General features: G+C 43.6%; 1 long non-coding RNA gene across 1 annotated transcript; it reads right to left on the reverse strand.

Annotated features, from left to right (window-relative positions):
- Positions 1-864: 864 nt before the first annotated feature.
- Positions 865-13,601, reverse strand: LOC125974194 (uncharacterized). The gene is made up of 3 exons (XR_007483398.2): positions 13,028-13,601; positions 1,876-2,025; positions 865-1,785 (listed from the first exon to the last, which is right to left on the reverse strand). It is a non-coding gene; the product is annotated as an uncharacterized lncRNA (long non-coding RNA).
- Positions 13,602-14,674: the final 1,073 nt, after the last annotated feature.

The raw sequence follows: 14,674 nt of genomic DNA on the forward strand, positions 1-14,674 counted from the left end.
CACACACACACACACACACACACACACACACACACACATACTGTCTCGCATGCTCACACCTCTTAATAAGCTGTCTGCTTTCTCATCGGTTCTGTTTCCTCGCACGTCATATGCTAATTCAGGTGTCATCATGGGAGAAAATTATGTGCCCTATTTTTTCTACAAATTATCACGACTATCTTTTAGTTTAATGGGAAAACATGAAGTCTAAATCTTAGTTTTTGTTGACAATTTTAAACAAGTCTCATCTCCAGTGCACTGCATCAAGTGTGCCAACTGATAATGGATTGCAAAGGCCTATTTACACAGGCATTTTCTAACAATACATCCATCAATACATTATCTACTGCTTATCTGGGGTCGGGAAGCAGCAGCTTTCACAGGGAATAGCAAACTTCTCTCTCTCCAGCCTCTTCTCCCAGTCCTTACAGAAGGTATTCCTAGGCCAGCCAGAAAACAGTCCTTTCAGCATGTCCTGGGTCGTTCCCGGAGTCTTCTGCCTGTTGGACATGCCAAAAACATCTCAATAGGGAGGTGTCTAGAATTGATCCTCATCAGATGCCCAGGCCAATTCATCTGGCTCCTGTCAACATGGAGGAACAACAGCTTAACTCAAGAGTCCCTCCAAGATGACAAAGCATGGGATTGAATACCATAATAATTTTTCATTGAAATATAGAAAACTCTGTGACATCCAGGCCTTTACTTTCCCTCAGCAGGTCAAGAGTGTTCTTAGGGAAAACTCATTATTTTTGCTCAGTGGAACATAGATCTGACATATAGTAACTAGCCGGCATTTAAAGTTTAAATATCAAAAACAAAACACTTCATGAGACTATTCAGACCCACTATAGTATAATTAAGTCAAGTCAAGTCAAGTTTATTTGTATAGCCCTAAATCACAAACAGTCTCAAAGGGCTTCACATAGCCAAAATTGACAATTATTCTCAAAGCATCCCCTGATCATAAGCTCCCAAAAGGGCAAGGAAAAACTCAAAAAACCCCTGCCAGGGGAAAATGAGAAACCTTGAGAAGGGACCACAGATGGAAGGATCCCCCTTTCAGGATCACCAGGTTGTAATGGATGCAGAGAGTGCACAAGTAATACATAATATGAAAATCAATGAAAAAAAATGGATGTCGGAGGTGCCCTCGATTGTCCTGGCAGTGTCCTCAAGGGGGCCGAGCCGCAGCTCCCCCATCCCGAACTGGTCCCCGAGAATCCAGCCAGCCGCTATCAGCTTTTGAGACACCTAACCCCCTCCTCAGCCGGGGAGGAGGTGGGCAGAGAGAACAGAACAAACTCCGGCCAAATCGGCCATCACAAGTTAGTTAAAGGCCATCTCATAGAAATGTGTCTTTAAACGTGTCTTAAATGTTTCTACTGAGGTAGTAGTTCTAATATCCATTGGTAGGGCATTCCAAAGCTCTGGAGCCCGAATAGAGAATGCTCTAGACCCTGCAGACATTTTCTTGGCCCTCGGTATAACTAAAAGACTAGCGTTTTGCGAACGAAGGTTACGAGACGGAACATAAGGAACGACTAGGATTACAGTTTCTTTTCATCAGCCATTTGAGTTTTGATGACAAACTGACCCACTGTTGTTTGCAATCAATCGCCAATAATTATTTACTTTGAAAATGCATAAATCCATAACTTGCTGAGAGTACCAGTGCTGTTCTTCTTTTTCCATTTTCTCTTGCCTAAGCAGGCACTCGTTAGGATTGCTGAAACCAGGCTTCTTCCAGGACCAATGGCGTTGTTGGTGTTCCTCCATAGCCAGCTTTTTGTCCATAAAATGAAAGCAGAACAGGTACATTTACAGGTTCTTTTCAAGTTAAGCTTTTGGCTTAATTTCCTCCATGTTCCTCACAATTTCTTCTGTTTTTCTCATTCTCAGGTAGGCGGTGGAAATTTTTTGTTCCCACAGCGGACTTTTTTGTCTTAGTTCACAACATTGTTCTTTTAGTCGCAGATTCAACATCTTCTGCTTGTTAGGACGTGCAAAAAGCACAACCAATTCCTAAATTGCACAAGACATTTTAAAATAGGGTTAGGGTTAGAAAAAACAAAAAGCATTCAAAAAAACTGCTCTGGGAAATCATAACTGCTAATAACAAATTGGTCACTGCTACGTCCAGTAGTGTTCTTGTTCAAACGATCTAATCAATGGATTGAGATTTAACACTTTCTCCAAAGCATTTTCAGGGGATACGAGAGTTGCTCCACCAGGTACTCTTTCTTTCTCAACTGAATTGGAATCCAATCGACTCAATGGAAGTCAAGTGAACTAAAACTTTCAATTTCTCAAGTCTCAAGCTCCTGCACGTGACAATGGAAAAAGACCACCATATAATTAGCTGGAAGTGGCTGTTAAAAAAAGTGGGAATAGCAAAGCAGAAACAATTGAAATGAGTTGACTTGAAATGAGGGATTTAGTTTTCTACTTCCTGAACACACGCACACACACACACACGCGCACACGCACACACAGACACACACACACACACAGAATATCCATGCGGCATATGAGCTTAGCTTCGCAACCTCATTTAGGCTGAGACAAGGTGATAATTAAAGTCACAGCCTTGGTTCTGCTTGCATCTGTTGTGTGTGAGTGTGTGTACATACTCATGCGCGTGCGCTTCGGTGTGCATGCAAGTGTAGTGCTTTGTGAGATAAATGTGTCATCCATCTGGTGTGTGTGGACAGGAAGCCACAGTTAGACACTGTAGAAATATCCCCATGTTAACAAATTATTGAAACCATGCAACATTTATAAATTCTGTATTCATTTAATTATTTTATTTTATTAAAGCTTGCTCCTATTTTAAGCTCACTTTATTATTTATATATCTTTATTTTATATTATCAGTTTCACTCATCTATGATCTAAAGAGATGTTCTGTGTTTAACAAGTCTTGACGTAAGTTCAAAGTTTTTAAACACACACACACACACACACACACACACACACACACACACACACACACACACACACACACACACACACACACACACACACGTCTGAGGTGAGTTTTAAAGTTTTTAACTAAGGTTTAATAGAAACCTTTAGTCTTAAGTTTTTAACTAAGGTTTAGTAGAAACCTAGACTTTTAATTGTGTATGCATACATTAATGTTTTTGTTTTAATGTGTTCATGTTCTTTTTATGCCTGTTCCTATGTGAAGCATTCAATGCTTATAATTTCTTTCTTCTTTCTTTGTTGTAAAGCGCTTTGAGCTGCATTTCTTGTATGAAAGGTGCTATACAAATAAAGTTTATTATTATTATTACTATTATTATTAACTTTGCATAAGTGCGTACATCATTTCAGATTTTGATTCAATTTGCAGTTGGCTTTTTAATGTCATCGAGTTTGTTGGTTGGTTAGTATGTCCTCATATTTTTCCAGTAATGCAATGGGTGTGTGGACCTTAAAAGCTACAAGAGACACACACTGTTATGGCTCTGGAATTTGCAAAACTTACAGCTGTAATTGTTGTGACTAATCTGCTAAACAGGTTTTACTGCAGGTTTGAACGGTCCACCCACACAACAGGACCTCCTGCAGTACAATCAACATACACACCTCCACCCACAACCTCTCTGTCCACACCTCCATCGTCATTATCACCTACTCTCTCTCTTTCAGAAGCCGCGCCTGCAGTCCAGATCTGCGAGGAGGAGGTGTGTCAGATGTTTCGGAGACAAAAGGTCAGGAAGGCACCAGGCCCAGACGGTGTGTCCCCCTCTTGCCTGAAAGTCTGTACTGAACAACTGGCACCCACCTTTGCACGGATCTTCAACCCTTCCCTGGAGCTGTGTGAAGTTCCCTCGTGCTTCAAGAGCTCCACCATTGTACCGGTGGCGAAGAATCACAGGTTTGAATGATTACAGACCTGTCGCCCTGACATCTGTGGTCATGAAATTCTTTGAGAGGTTGGTGTCGAACCACCTGAAGGACATTACGGGCCCCCTGCTCGACCTCCTGCAGTTTGCCTACCGGGCAAACAAGTCAGTGGATGATGCGGTCAACATGGGACTGCACTACATCCTGCAACACCTGTACACCCCAGGGACGTATGTCAGGATCCTGTTTGTGGACTTCAGCTCGGCGTTCAACACCATCGCTCCTGACATCCTCCACCAGAAGCTCATCCAGCTCGCGGTGCCTGCCTCCACCTGTCGGTGGGTAACCAGCTTCCTGACCAACAGGAGACAGCATGTGAGACTGGGGACCATCACATCAGACAACCAGACCACCAACACTGGCGCCCTCCCAGGGGTGCATCCTCTCCCCACTGCTCTTCTCTCTCTCTACACCAATGATTGCTCCTCAGGCAACTCTTCTGTGAAGCTCCTGAAGTATGCGGATCACACCACTCTCATCGGACTGATCCAGGATGGTGACGAGACTGCGTACAGACAGGAGGTGGAGCGGCTGGTCCACTGGTGCAGCCAAAACCACCTGGAGCTGAACCAGCTCAAGACCGTGGAGATGACTTCAGGAGAGACCCTTCACCACTTCCACCTCTCACTATCTTCACTAATGCTGTTCCCTCTACAGACACCTTCAAGTTACTGGGATCCACAATCTCTCGAGACCTGAAATGGACCGGGCACATAGACTCTGCCCGGAAGAAGGCCCAGCAGAGGTTGTACTTTCTGAGACAGCTCAGGAAGTTCAACTTGCCATAGGAGGTGCTAAAGACCTTCTATACTGCCATCATCCAGTCTATCCTCTGCACCTCCATTACTGTCTGGTTTGGGTCGGCCACCAAACAAGACAAGCATAGACTGCAACGGACAATCAGGACTGCACAAAAGATAACCGGGACCAACCTCCCATCTATCCAAGACTTGTACCTGTCCAGGACCAGGAAACGTGCAAGTAACATCTCTACAGACCCTTCTGACCCAGGTCACAGTCTGTTCGAACTACTGCCCTCCGGACGGCGTTACAGATCACTGTACGCCAAAACCAGCAGACACAGGTTTTCCCCCTAGGGGATCGCTCTGATGAACTCACACCATTCATAGAGTCTCAGAGTCATTGCTGTGCAATAACATCCTGCTCTCGACGCTTTATCTTTGAATTGTCTATATTTCGTGTACTATGTGTCCTCTCTGCATCCATTGCAGCGTGGTCATCCTGGAAGAGGGATCCTCCCATCTGTGGTCTCTTCTCAAGGTTTCTCATTTCCCCTAGTAGCAGTTTTGAGTTTTTCCTTTCCCTCCTGGGAGTTTAAGATCAGGGGATGTTTGAGAATAATTGTCAATTTTCACACGTCCTGAATGTTGTTAGTCGCCTAAATGTTGAACAGAGTCTGAGAGCTACCGGAGTCAAATTCCTTGTTTGGCATGCCCTAACATGAACAGTAAACTTCTTGAATCTTTAATTAAATGTAATGTTGCACGGGGTACCAGTACCATACCGTGATATTAAGGCATTAAAAACTGCTCAATACCATTTAGTTTTAGCACTGGTAAAAAAAAAAAAAATTGCTAGGTAACTTTGTCTTAAAGGCAAGTATAAATACAGGCAAAGTATAAATACAGGCAAAGTAGCTTGTCTCCCAACATGTGCGACTGGCACGACGCCTCCTTCATTTGTGCAAAAGAGCAAGTTGACTTCAAGTGGAAAAACATCCGCTTCCACCCCTCCTCCTCTCATTTAAAAGAATAACACGCAAATTATCATATGGTATTTCTTTTTTTTTTTTTTTGCATACATGGCCAATAGCCATCGTGAGCCAGCTGACATGGCAAATGTCCTATGTTCAATCTGGCTAAGCACCTCGCTGACCAGCATCCAGAGTTATACCACCAGTTTAACGAATACCTATACAGTAATCCCTTGCTACTTCGCAGTTCACCTATCGCGAAGTATCGCGTCACTTCTTGACACGCACACACACGCACACACACGCTATCACGTCTGCGCTCCTCAATCGCCACGCGGAGTAGAACTGCGTGTCTGCGTGTCACTCCCGATCGGATCGTCCTGTTTGCCTGTCATATGCAGGAATCGAAGCACACAAGTGCACCCCTACACCGTCAGCGACTCCCCGATGCGTCGCAGGATTTTGCGGCGTCACTTGGAGCACGCGGCTTTGTCTGCCTATATGTCAATGGGAATACCGTATTTGCCGGTGTACAGGTCGACTCGGTGTATAAGTCGACCCCCTAAAATTCGACGGAAATTTACGATTTTATGATATATCCTTTGTATAAGTCGAGCTCAATTGTTGCATTATATTAAACTTCAAAATTCAATATGCAAAATTTATTGATGAAATGTGTTCAAATTCCGGGAGGCCGTGCGCATGCGGCTGTTTATAAGCACCGCGGAGGAGATCGCGGAGCCTCATTCGAATTCCAGCGGCCGGCGAGCTCGCGCACCCGCCCGGCACATCCGGGAGGCCGTGCGCACGCGCCAAGTGGCCGAAAATAGCCCCCGCCGAGCGGATCGGCTGTTTATAAGCACCGCGGAGGAGATCGCGGAGCCTCATTCGACTTCCAGCGGCCGGCGAGCTCGCGCACCCGCCCGGCACATCCGGGAGGCCGTGCGCACGCGCCAAGTGGCCGAAAATAGCCCCCGCCGAGCGGATCGGCTGTTTATAAGCACCGCGGAGGAGATCGCTGAGCCTCATTCGACTTCCAGCGGGCCACGCATTCGCGCACGCCGCCCGGCACATCCGGGAGGCCGTGCGCACGCGCCGAGTGGCCGAAAATAGCCCCCGCCGAGCGGATTGGCTGTTTATAAGCACCGCGGAGGAGATCGCTGAGCCTCATTCGACTTCCAGCGGGCCGCGCACTCGCGCACGCCGCCCGGTTCAAATTTTCTAAGTGCAACGCACAATGAGATGCATGAGAAACGGCCTTGGATACCATCACATTTGAAGCGATGAATACGAAGTTAAATTTTATGACTCGGTGTATAAGTCGAGGTCGATTTTTTTCGATCGATTTTGGATTGAAAAAGGTCGACCAATACACCGGCAAATACGGTATGTTGAGCTGTTTTTGCTGCTGATTGGCTTAGCAGTTCTAACTACACTTTATCTCAGCCTACCGCACTGTCTGCGTCAACATATCGTCAGCACCTCAGACTTGCGCTTTATCGCGGAAGTTTTTTTTTACTTTGAGATTTTAGTGAAACCCTACTACAATGCCACAAAAATGCCTTGCACCTTCTATGCCTTCTGGAGATGGCAAGCGTAAGAGGAAGATGCTTACAATAAAGTTAGTTAAGTTAAAGTCCCAATACTCGTCACACACACATCTGGGTGTGGTGAAATTGGTCCTCTGCATTTAACCCATCCCCGTGTGATTTTGATCCATCCCCTGGGGGAGAGGGGAGGCAGTGAGCAACAGCGGTGCCGCGCTTGGGAATCATTTGGTGATCTAACCCCCCAATTCCATCCCTTCATGCTGAGTTCCAAGCAGGGAGGAAATGGGTCCCATCTTTATAGTCTTTGGTATGACCCAAGTGAAGGTTTGAATCCACAACCTTCCAGTCTCAGGGCGGACATTCAACCACTAGGTCACAGAGCTGGTCACAGAGATAACAGAGAAGGTGAAACTTCCCGACATGCTTAAGAAGTTACGTGGAGGTGGGCTGTCATTATGGCATTAATGAGTCGACCGTGCGTTATATTAAGAAGGACGAAAAGAATATACATTCGACTGCAAATATTACTTTTAATAAGGAGGCAAAAAGGGTAGTACCGTATTGGCCTGAATACAATACAGGGTTTTTTTTGCATTGAAATAAGACTGAAATAGTCGGGGTCGTCTTACATTCGGGGACTAGACATTGACTTACAAAGCTAGATGGCGCCAGATTAAAGCGAATGCTGAACTTAACTCCCCAGGCCAAAGCGAACCCCTGTCACGAAGAAGAAAAAATAAAATAGTGGTAGCACTAAGAAGAAATATAAAAATAGTGGTAAGAAAGAAAAGAGAAGAAAATAAGGGAAGAGATAACAGAAAATGGAGAAACATAGTGACAATATGGAGAAAAGTGGGTCGAAGATCGGCCAGGTTAACCGGCGTCTGAGGAGAAGTTACGATGCAAACTTCAAGATGGTGATAAATGAGGCAGAGTCTTCAAAAAATTATAAAGCGGCTGTGAAATATGGTGTCACAGAGTGTAATGTAAGATGGAGAGCTCAAAAAGATCGCCTAAAAAAGAGAAAAGCTTTCTGTGGTCCTCAGAGCAGCCGCTTTCAAGAGCTCAACAGGATGGTTTGCGCGTACGTGGACGAGAAACGAAAGGACGGGATGCCCATCAGCAGAGCTGTCATTCAGCTCAATGCCGTGGAAATAGCCAAAGAGCTAAACATACCCGTACCCACCGCTGATTTCAAAGCAAGCCTCGGCTGGTGTAAAAGAATGATGCGGCGTAACGGACTAATGATGCGGCGTAATGGACTAACGCTGCGACGCAGAACAAGTCTAGCCCAGCGCCTGCCCTCTGACTTTGCAGAGAATCTGTTGTCTTTTCAGCGCTATGTGATCAACTTAAAGAAAAAGCACTCTTACCCACTGGATCAGATTGGCAATGCTGATCACTGTGTTATTTGATATCCCAACACCTGTCACTGTACACAAGAAAGGTGAGAAATCTGTTATTATAAAATCCACTGGAAATGAGAAGAGCCGCGTTACCGTCATGTTAGCCTGCCTCGCAGACGTACGTACGTGCCCAAGAAAAGGGCTGGATGGAGACCGAGCTTGTAGTGGACTGGCTCAAGGTTGTGTGGGCCAGAGGGCGTGGGGGACTCAGAAAAAGAGGAACATGCTGATTTTGGATGCATTTCATGGACACTTGTCTAATCCAGTCAAAAATAAGTGAAGGCGATGAACGGCGACTTAGTGATCATTCCGGGGGGAATGACAAGTCAGCTGCAGGTGTTAGATGTTGTGGTCAGAAGGTGCCATTCAAAGACAATCTGCGAAAGAAATCTGTCTGGTGATCACGCACTCACAACGACAGGAAAGATTCAGAAGCCTCCGGTACGTTTGCTCTGTGAGTGGATCCACGGGTTTAATAAATGTTGCATATCAAATGCCCTAGACAACAGTGAGGATGACGTGCTATGGGAGGAGCCAGCGGAGCCAGAGGATGGGAGTGAGGACAGTGACACTGAGAGAAGTCACCGGAGAAGGCTTTTCTGATATGAATGAGGATGACGTTTGCAGGCTCCTCGATTGTCACGGAGAACCGCTAACAGATGAAGATCTGGCTGAGCTGACAAGGTCAGCGAGTGAGGACGAAGCAGCGGGCGAGGAAGATGATACAGAAGAAGTCTGTCTAACACTCGAACGCCTGGCAACCATAATGCGAGCTGCAAAAGATCTTCAGAAGATGGTGGAGGAATGGGACCCAGAGATGATTGGAGCATTGCAATTCATAAATGGAGTCGATGGAGCCCTGCACGTGTATAAAAGCATCTTAACTCAGAAAAAAAAGCAATGCCAGCAGCTGCCTATCACTATGTTTCTGACACGACCACCAGGAAAAGAACCAAGAACCTGTTGCAATTGAGATTCCGGAGAGTGAGGACAAAGTTATGGAACCACCTGACGGATATGTCATTTGACCTTATGTCAAGTGGCAGGGAAGTTTAGATGGTGTGTAATTGGGTATTGAATTTGGCCTAGGCAAATTGGCAATCCTAAAACATGTAGTAATTCCAAATTTCACCAGGAGAAATTTTTAGCAATTGGGAGGACACGACCTGTTCGAACACGTAGCAACACGCAATTTTGGAATATGATTTTGCTATGCCATCATTTTAATCTGTAACTGGGAGCAATATCATTATATATGTTAAAGTTAGAAGAACACATTATTATGGCTAATTATGATTGTGTTAAGTTGATCATCACTAGACAAGATGTATGTGTTCATCATGTTGCAATGTTTAATCGATATCCAACATGTATTTAACATTGTTGTTCCATCTATACATGAATGTATTAAGTTGAGAGGAAACATCAAGGGTTAATAGTGATATTAAGTGGTGGAAGACAGCGATCCCACGCATGAGCCTGACCCAGAGGTCACCTCATCCGGTTGAGGATGCAGCTGCAGTCTTTTTATAGTAAAGAATATAGGTGTAGAACCTGTAGAAGCCTATGGGAAAATCCCCATCACTGCAGGGAGACCTATTGGGACCTATAGAGACCTATAGAGAAATCCCCGTCACATGCAGGAAGACCTATGGGGAAGTCACGTGCAAGGGAGGCCTATAAATATGTCGTCCTGACACAGAGCGAGGCTCTTCTTCCTAGTCAGGGTGATGGCCCTGACGCTGCCCGGAGTAAAGAATGCCGTTTAGACGAAGATGGATTTTTCATTATTTTTGAGATTGGACCAAAATCTACTAAGATGAATTTCTAGAGTCTTCGAATTGGACTTTGCCAGATTTTAAGCTTCGAATTGGAATTTGTCAAATTTTAAGCTTCGAATTGGCCTTTGTCAAATTTTAAGCTTCGAGGAAGGCAGAGGGGACGGCCACTTCTGGCAGCAAGGAGAAGACACCAATGTAACAGCGTTGGCTAATCTCCTCATTGGCAGACCTTTCCTCTTTTTAAACAAAATTCGGATTTAGGAAGAAAGGAGAACAGATCATTCGACTTGTTCCACCAAATAGCATTTTAGACCTTTTGTCTCCTCTTTTGCTCTGAGATTGGTGAGTGGAATTATTGTTGTTCGTTCGAATTGTAATTATTTTTCTTGCTTATTCATTAAATTTCTTCTTAATCCTTAATTTGGTTATCGATTATTTCGTATAAACTATGTTGCACATGGTTATATATGCAGTAATTAGAACTTTAAATTTTTCTTTATTTCCCTGTCATTGTCATTCTTTGAATCTGTTCAATTCTTTTTAAAGTGAAGACAGCTTTAATCCTTAACATCAGGTATTGTCAGATCTGGTTCAAATAGTTATCTTAAGATCAGCTAGGGCGAGTGTGCGCTAGTGTAAATTAACGAATCCCTGAAGTCTTAACAAAGACATCTAAATATATCCGAGATTAAACAAAAGCCCCAAATCAGAAGAGCGCCACCAGTAGGGCGCGGTCATTCTGACGCCGTGTCTCGACCTTAGTTACCCTCCACGAGCGTCGCTTGACTTAAAAGGGATTGGCGTCATAAAAAGATTGGATTGATTCCTTCAGAATTAATTTAATAAAGGTGGTTAGCAACTCGTACGAGTCTCTTCAGCCCCTGTCTTATTTAATTCGTCTCCCCAAAAAAAAGACGAATTGGTGTTCAAAAAACTCTTGAATCTTGAATGAGAGCTGCATTACAGCGGCGCGGGGACAAAGGAGAGTTTTACCCTTTAAATGGAGAAGTCAGGTCACTTATGTTTGATAAGTGCGGATTTGACAGTTAGTAAATAAGAATGTTTCAAAAAGTCAGTTTGACTATGAAATGTTTACATTTAAATTAAACTACTAACATTTAAGTAGTTAGTAAATAAGAATGTTTCTGAAAGTCAGCTTGTCTTTAAAGTGTTTACAAAAGTGTTAGTAAACAAGAATGTTTCTTGACTTTGAAATGTTTAAAGTGCTTAAAAATGCAAAAAAGTGTTTATTAAACAATAAAGTGTTTAAAGCTACAATAAAAGTTAATAAAAGTTTTGTGTGGATTTATTGTAACAATATATACTCTTGTTCTCTATTTTCTAATGTATTTAAATAAATAAGAATATTTCTAAAAGTCAATTTGACTTTAAAATGTTTAAAAACACAAAAAAAATGTTTAAAAGTACGAAAAAGTGAATAAAAATAAAATAAAAGTTCATAAAATCCTTGTGTGGATAATGTAACAACGTTTGTTCTCTATATCGCGGATTTTCACCTATCGCGGGTGGGCTTGGAATCAATTATCCGCGATAAAGGAGGGATTACTGTACAATCTCACTACACTTACAGCTACAATCTCCACTGTCCTCCTTATATACGGCTATTCTCTATTCTGTACTATCCAACTCTGTTTCATACTCCCATTCCCTCCTACAAAAAACCAACGGAGCAGCGTTCCCAATTTCTTTGTATACCTGCTGTACAATGACAATAAAGGTGTTCTATTATTGGAGGGATATACCTTTGAAGCAATTTTCGTTGGTACGTTTCCATTTCCGACAGACGGAAACACGTACGTAAGTACGGAGGCAACCTGTTCAAATTTGCCACACTACCTGAACAGACCCCCCAAGAAGACAGAAATAAAGCCAGTTGATGTCCAGGACTCACCATTCTCAAAGTGGGAGGGGGGCACACATTCTCGCTGTGAGGATTTGCCCCCCCCCCGTAACTTAGGCTAGGAATGAGGCAACCTGTTTAAATTTGCCACATTACCTGAACAGACCACCAGGAAGGCAGAAAAGAAGCCAGTTGATGTCCAGGGCTCACTGTTCTCAAAGTGGGAGGGTGGCACAAAGTGGCACAAATTCTCACAGGGCCGCTGTGAGGATTTGTTCCCCCCCTATAATTTGGGTGAGGAATGAGGCAACCTGTTCAAATTTGCCACGCTACCCAAACAGACCCCCAGGAAGACAGAAAAGAAGCCAGTCGATGTCCAGGATTCACCGTTCTCAAAATGGGAGGGGGGCACAAATTCTCACGGGTTAACATTTTTATAGAGTTCTTGTTACAATTTTTAGCCCCCCTCCCCACCACCTGTCTTTGCTTGGGACAATATGAGCCTTCAGAACTGAAATTTCTTCTCAATCATTCATTCAAATCAATTCACTCAAATCATTCTCCTTATGAATAACATTCCTTTTCAGAAATGCATTTAACTGACACAGCACATCAACTGTATATAAATGAATCGATTAGCTTAATGCTAACTCCTATGGAGAATTCAATGGGAATGCTAACGGTTAGCATATACGAACGAACTCAAACGACACAGGTCTAATTTCGGTCATTAACCTATGTTTACATCAAACACAGTCTTAGTCGTAATCTTATACAGCAGTTCAACATAATATACTTACAGGCATATGTCTTCCTAGCCATAAGATAGAGAACAGGAAAATTGTGACGGCAGTTTCTCACTTGCGTAAAGCTGGCCCCCCACCCCACGCAAAAGTTAAGGAAAATAGTCTGTTTCGTTTATGCTTCGTTTGTGCTGGTTTGTGCCGTATTTTTTTTTTTCGTTTGTGCTGCAACAATTTTCTAGTTATAAAATATTATTTTATAGGTCATCCAGAGTTTACCCAGCCCCACATCTGGTCAAAATGAACCCAAAATGGTACCGTTCGTTTGTGCTTCAGACTATTTTCCTTAGATTTTGCGTGGGCTGGGGGGCCAGTTTCACGCAGGTCAGCTTCTCCATACATTCTGAACTGTTTACCTACGGTAGCAATTGAGGGACAAAACGCGCATAGCGTTGCTATGACAACACGTGACCACTAGAGATCCCTGTCTAACCAGAGTTAACAACTGAACAGCAGTCATTTTAATGCAAATTAATAAATGCAACAATATTAAGTTGCTTTGAAAACACCTGAATAATAAAAACGGATTAATGATGATCACAATAAAGTATAAGGATCTCCTTTGTAATACACAGTATACCCCTTGTAGCATGTAATGCTCCCCAAAAAGTGGAGCTCATTTGCTTTTTGGTGACGTGACTGAGTGTTCCGTCTGCATGATTGGTCTTTGAACGCACCTCGCTTCAACGGCAGAACGCGAATGAACTTAAAGAAATAAAATGAAATAAATAATTTCTAAAAATTAAAATTGACTGGCGCAAACGTGTGTTCATGTTTTTATTGAAAACAACATAGTGCTGACACCGTACGGCATCGGTTTTTCGCTTTCCAAACAAGGCGTGCACGCTTCCGCGGCAGGGGAAACAAATCTTCACGGGGGAACCAAATTTGGCACAACCCCGGCAATGATCGTGGTCAGGGAGAAGCAGAAAATCGGGTGGCGATTGGAGCGTGGTCATAAACGGGCAACTGATCAGGACAGGCGGCAGGCAGAGCTTGGTCGTAAACGGGCAATCGTTCAGGACGGGCGGCAGGCAAGGCAAGATGGGTCTGTGAACGGACAAGATCTGCAACGAGAGTCAGACAGAAAGAGCGCAGTGAGCTAGCGAGTAGCATCACGGAACAGACTGACAAGAAATGTGACGTGATCGCGGCGTTTAAGTTAGTGGTGTGCATTCCAGTTCTTTTAGGTGAAATGAATCCTTAGAATCAGTTCACTCAAAAGATTCGTTCAAACGAATCGTTCAATGAATCCCCTTTCTCTGACTCGTAAAGTCCCTCCTCCATCTAACGCTCGCTGGTGCTGATGGTCGTTCGCGAAGATTCACGAGTGAGTGACAGACAGCATTGCCGCTATGCCATTGCCAACCTACACACTTCATGCCGACATTGATGTTTTAATTTTGTATTTGTTGGATTGTAGTTGATGGTGTTATTATATCGAATGTGTTTGTGTTTGAATAAAAGGTTGGAAAAAAAACGTTATGCCGACATTTGTTAATTTTGGGGACACCAACTCATATAACAACAATAAAATACATACATATTGTCATATAAAGCAGTTAAACAAATGTCTGATTTTTTTGTTTTGATTGGCGAATATAAAAACAAGGAATAAAACACCAGACAAGTTATAACATAGAT

The sequence above is a fragment of the Syngnathus scovelli genome, chromosome 8 (genome assembly GCF_024217435.2).
Source record: "Syngnathus scovelli strain Florida chromosome 8, RoL_Ssco_1.2, whole genome shotgun sequence".
NCBI lineage: Eukaryota > Metazoa > Chordata > Actinopteri > Syngnathiformes > Syngnathidae > Syngnathus > Syngnathus scovelli.